Below are 6,223 nucleotides of genomic sequence, written 5' to 3'. Positions count from 1 at the left end.
AGTGGCTTTCCTGGCCTCAAATTCATTTGGGCTGACATCTCACTTTTCATCCTACTTCATTCATACCCCAATAAACTTCAAGCTACTTAAAGGAAGAGACTATACTTCATCATTTTATCTATGTTGTCTATCTCAATGCCTTGCACATTGTAAGCACTCAATAAACATTACTGGATAAATGAACCTCCCTCCCTCTCCTCTGAGGTTGTGTCTAAGTTATCACACTGCCACTCTCTCAGGTTTCAGAACTCTGCCTAATCTTTGCCTCCTAAAGTCAATCAATCTTTAAGTTGTATAGATTTGAAATAAATTATCATTCGAATATGACTCTTTATTCATTCCCACTGCTAGTTCACTAGTTCAAGATTTCATCACCTCTCTTATACTAATACATTACTTTTATGTTTTCCCCATTTTCAATCAATCTGTTTTCTAATTTCTTCTAAGTGCTTCTGTGAGATAAAATATTCCAAAAGCACAGAATTTACTGTACTATCCTCTTAAGTGGATACTTTTAAACCTCTTTAATCTCTAAATAATAAAGTTCTATCTTCTTTGATTCAAGGATCTCTGTAATGTGATCTCAATCTTCTTTCCAATAAGGCATCTAGAGATTGTCTGTTATTCTCCCATCTCTCTGCAATTGTATGTGACTCATGTGATTTGAGGAACAGGAGAGTGACCTTGACCCAAGCTTAAGGCTAACTTTGGTGTTTCTTTTTCCCTTTGTTTAATGTAACTTGAGTTAATTTTATTACACCTTGTAACAAGTCCTGGCACATTTGTTCTCATTTTTTGAAAAAAAATGAAATGTTATTCACTAAGAAGGAAAGAAAGGAAGACAAGAGAGAGGGAGGAAGGGAGGAAGAAAGGCTGGAAGGATGAAAGGAAGAAGAAAGAAAAACCTAGTTTCACTAAGACTGAACAGTTTTTCTTTAATCACTTTTGCCATTAGGTCTGTTCAGTTCATAGGGAAAATTGCAACTCCATTATCAGCTGAAGTTGCTTTATCTAAGTTGTTCGCTCGTAGGTTTACGTGGCTCTTAAATTTATTGAACTATCCATCATATTATTTGAAATTTAATGCTCTCATCAAATCTTTTCTCTCTCTATTATCTTGTGTAGATTTTCATAAATATCCACGACTTTGCTGTAGCAGCACAGTGCTTCATGGCACCATACACTGGTTGTGTCTGTGAATCCACTGCACAGGCATTTCTCTAGTTTTTCAAATATATTATGTGGCACTTGCAAAGTACAGAGGTATTTATGGAAACAACAGCATCACAGTTTTTTTCCCCTTATACATAGACAAATAACATAGACAAATGTTCATGGCCAAGCCTACAAGTTTCATACATTTAATTCTTTCAATATTCCTTATCACTTCCAAATTTTCTTTAATTTAAAGGGTTTTTTTAGATCTCATAAACTTATCTGCTTTCTTCAGAGACATTTTTTACTTTCTTGAAACACATTTTCACTCAACTGCATATTAACCATTATGATCATGAAAAGTGATCCTATGTAGGAAACAGTCACAACTGCCTCACTGTATATGCAAGTTCATTATACCAGAGTTTCCTATTCAGCTTTCAAATTCTGAATAAAATTTTGAAATTTATAGTAAATATTAGAGTAGTGATAGTTCAAGGTCAGAGTGTGAGTTATTTCAAGTTACATGTTAGTTTACTTAACCATTTATTCACAGTGCCTTTAACTGTGTTCTCCACTTGGAATGTCTCTCTCAGCAGTCTCTTTTCTACTGTGTTTCATACATCCGAAGTCTACTTGAACTTATGTTCATATGCCATTTGCTGAATTTAATTTTTTATTTCTTCCTAGTTGGAAAAGAACACTTTTATCTGCATTACCATGGCATACTAATTCATTCATTCATTCATTCAATACATTTTATCAGTCTTCTCTTATGTGCTAACCATGAACAATTTCAGGCTAACAACATGATGTCACTGAACACCAAACTGTAAAGACATACACACAGTTAAGCTCAATGGAATTCAGTAAGTTCTTCAAACCAGGGCCATCTTTTCCCCCAGAAAACCAGTTTACAAGTAAACCTAAGTCCAAGAAATAAGATTGTGTATAATATGTGTGTGCATATATAACTTCAGATAGTTGATATAGTATGACAGGTAGTATACTTACTGATGAAAAAACAAAACAAGGATAGAGGAACAAGATATGTGTTTGTAGACATTAATTTTAAATCTGATAGAGAAAGCCTCCTTGAGTAGAATAACAGACTATGGACAGAGGGATCAGGTCTTGGAGGACTTATAAGTAAGAATGCGAGATGGTAGCATATCTACCATGTTGGAGAAACAGTGAGAAGGGCATTATAGCTGGAACAGAGAAAATGCCATTTGAGGGTTGAACACAAGATTGAAGAGATGCAAAAACAGTCTTCATATAGGCTATAGTAAGGAATTTTCTTTTTACTCTGAATGATAGTGAAACCATTTAATGATTTTGTTTGGAGAAGTGACATGCTCTGGTTGGCTATTATATGAAAAATAGATTCATGTAAGGCAAAAGCAGAGGCAAAAAGACCAGTAATAAAGCGTTGCATAAGTTCAGAGAAGATATGGTGGGTTGGACCAAGCTGGCAAGAGTGTAGATGTAAGATTTGGTCTGCTTTTAAAATATTTTCAAAGGCACAAATGGCAGAATTTGTTGACGGATTGTTTGTAGGGTGGGGAAAAAGAAAGGAATAAAAGGTGGCTTTAAGGGTTCTGGAGTGAGCAACTGAAGGAATGAGATGGAAAAGATTTTAAGGACAACATATTCTGTGAGAAGGGTAGGTATAGGAGGAGCTCAATTTTGGATGTGTTCACATTGTTTGCAAAAGCCTGATTATAGTGAATTCAAGAAAGAATTGGAGAAGAAAAATTGTGGCAGCAAGTGTAACTAATTCTTATGAGGAATTTTGCTGAAAAAAAATGAGCAGAAAAGTACAGAGGTAGCTATAGGGGATGTTGGTACAAGAGAGGGTACTTTTCTAAAATAGGAGAAATAACGGCATATTTGTTTAATGATGTTACTGAAAAATCAGGAGAGAATGTCCCAAGAATTACCCTCAAATAGATGAGGAGGAAAAGGGACTTGAGCAAAAATGGATGGGTTGGCCACAACTAAGAGCCAAGAGAGTTTATTGAGAATAAGAGAGAAAGCAAAGCATGTAGGTGCTGATGTGTGGGAGGATAAATATTGTAGTGGGGACTTGAGAACATTCTCTTTTTATTGTTTTTATCCTCTTTTAAATGGAAAGCATTATTATGAGCTAAGAATAAGGATAGGAGATAGCGTTCAAGGAGAGAGATCATGGTCTGAAATAGCCATCCAAGAGTATGGAAGCCTATATTGTTCAGGACCTGCAGTTTGCTTATGGGCAGCAGTGAGGAACTCCTTCATTAATGGTCAGAGATTTGAAGTGTGGTTGGTAAGTGAAATTTTCTGTTTTTCACCTTCCTGTCTAAGTGGCTATAGTAACAGTGGGAGAATATTTTCTCTACAGATATTGCAGAATTTGAAGTTTATTCTTAGATCAATAACCATGTGCAGAGAGTTTTTCAAGAGGATTTATGACTCAATTAGAGATAAATATGTTAGGTAAAGTCACCCTAAAGTAGAAGTTAATGTGAATGTTTTGATCATGAGAAAAATAATTATGCTGATTATAGGAGCTTTTTTACAAGTAATAGTTATTTTACCCTTGAGATGTTTTAAACAGTCTATTTCCCCTTTTACTTTTGGGTATGCACAGATATTGTTTCCTTTTTGTCTGGTCTTATCTTAGTCCATTACTACAACTTTACATTTCATAAAACCAGAATGGTTTAATAGAATGTAATGCAATCCACTGGTGCTACAATTCAGTGACAATACTTTGCTCTTATAGCCCCATATTACATCCCATTGAAATGGGCTTAACTCAAAATAATTTTTGCTCAAGCAGAGGATTTTGACTTCAGGTTTTCTTATTCACTACTACTCAATAAAAAATTCCTATTTTGTTTAAAGAAATAATATGTATTAAATACAAAATATTCATTTTAATCACAAATTTGTTTTAATACACCAATTTTAGTTTATCAAGGCACTATAGTACTACATTCTTTAAAATTCAGAAGTACCACTTAATATTATCACAATTAACAAGGACATTTGAACTGAGCAATATTTTCAGACAGCTTTTCACAAGCAATTATTTAAGACACACCAATGACCCAATTATTTTCTCATTATCTCATATAGGTGGACCAAAAACAGCAAGCTCTCATAAATCAATTTACAACTACTTAATTTTTAAAATTAGAATAATTCACCATTTAACAAGTGATGAGTTTTCTTTTATGTAGTCATTATTTACTATCATTACTCAGAAGTACACAATTACTCCTGGAGCTTGGATCATCATGAAAATTTTCATAGCTTGAAAATATTGCACGTTTATTTACCTATATTTTTAGGTAGCTTTATTTAGAACTTACTATCTTCAAACATTTAGGTGTGGGAAAAAACTTAGGCTGCTCTCAAAATACATTAAAATTTATTAGGAGAGAAATACAATCACAGAAGCAATCTAAGGAGTAAATCAAGAGACAAGAGCAGTAAAATGCTGAGTATAAATAATATTTAGATTTGAAATGCTGGTGTTGAGCAAGGATGGTTATTTGTTTAAAATTCTGTCACATAAGCATGCTTATTTTAAAAAGATTTATCCCAAACTCACTAGATATCCTTCATATATCTCTTTCAGTGTTATATGTTTAGTATCAGTTATTAGTTAGACAAATTTGGACCACATGCAATTTAAGTTCAACAGAAGAAATAACCCTTGGAGAAAAACAGTAATAAAGTTTAAGACAATTTACCTGAATTTACATGTCTTTGGTTGACAAATATAAATTGGAATATTCTCAATAAATTGGGATACCTGGAAATTAGAATGTTTTCTGAACAATATTTATATGAACATTTCCCTCAAGACTTATCCTATTGCTTCTGGCCCTTCCCTGTTCCAGTTCACTATCTAAAGTAAAAGTGATTGTCCTAAAATTCAAATTTGATTCTGTCATTCTCAACTTAAAATTCTGCACCAACTTCCTAAGAAAATTTCAAACTTGTTAAACTACTCTGCCCAAACTTCAGTACCATTACTACTGCTGCTATTGCTGCATACATACAAACACACATACATGTACACATGTATCCCATCAGGATGATTTATCATTTTCATTCATGATTTAATATCTCTTCTCAGAAACCTTTCTTGACCTCTTCTTAGTTTGGGTTAGACTACATATTCAAATGTGTTCACATTAGACCCTCTTTGTCTACTTGTTGAAATGCCTTTTTGTGTATGTCTTTCCCTCATTAGAATTCAATGTAGTGATTCTGGTGATGATTAATTTTGTGTGTCAACTTATCTGGGACAACATGCCTAGATAGTAGCCAAAATTATTCTGAATTTTGACATAAAGGGTTTTTTTTTTTAAAGTTTCCAAGATGGCAGCAGACTATGTAGATATTATACTCACCTCCTTCCAGGACCTAACTGCAATTACAGCTAAATATAGAAAATCAGAATGAATAAGACTAGCTAAACAGAAATATTATAACCAAGAAATTATAGAAGAAACCACACTGAGACAGGTAGGAAGAGTGAAGATGCAAAATAGCTGGCCTTGCTCCCATTGGGGGTAGCTGAGATTCCAAAAGATATCTCAGCCTCAAAGGTTCCCCTGAGAAGCTAGGGGTCCCAGCCCCATGCCAGCTGGGAAGAAGAACCCACATAACATCTGACTGTTTGAATCAGAGGACATTATGTCTGCTAGGGGGAGACAGGAGTCTGCTGGAGATACAGATGCCCTTCTAAAGGGCCAATGCACAAATTCTCCTTTTCAGACACTCACCCTGGGTTTCTGTGGAGTGACGGCAGAGCATACTGGGGTAGTTTGAGGAGAAACTGGGGTTTGTTGCTTTGAGGAGATAGCCACTGGGACTCCTGTGCTGAGCCACTTAACTGTACCATAGTTGTTATCTTTGTTGGTTGGAGCTCTCCTGTCCTCAGGATATCAGCCAGGAGGAATGAAATAGCCCCACCCTCTGGACTCCCTGTACCCCCACCCTGCAGAGCTCATGCTCTGCCTAGGCTGGGGTATAGAGGTCTGGGCATACTGAGTGGTGTGGCCATTCT

The sequence above is a fragment of the Phyllostomus discolor genome, chromosome 10 (assembly GCF_004126475.2).
Source record: "Phyllostomus discolor isolate MPI-MPIP mPhyDis1 chromosome 10, mPhyDis1.pri.v3, whole genome shotgun sequence".
In the NCBI taxonomy this organism is placed as follows: domain Eukaryota; kingdom Metazoa; phylum Chordata; class Mammalia; order Chiroptera; family Phyllostomidae; genus Phyllostomus; species Phyllostomus discolor.
This window is presented reverse-complemented; position numbering follows the sequence as displayed.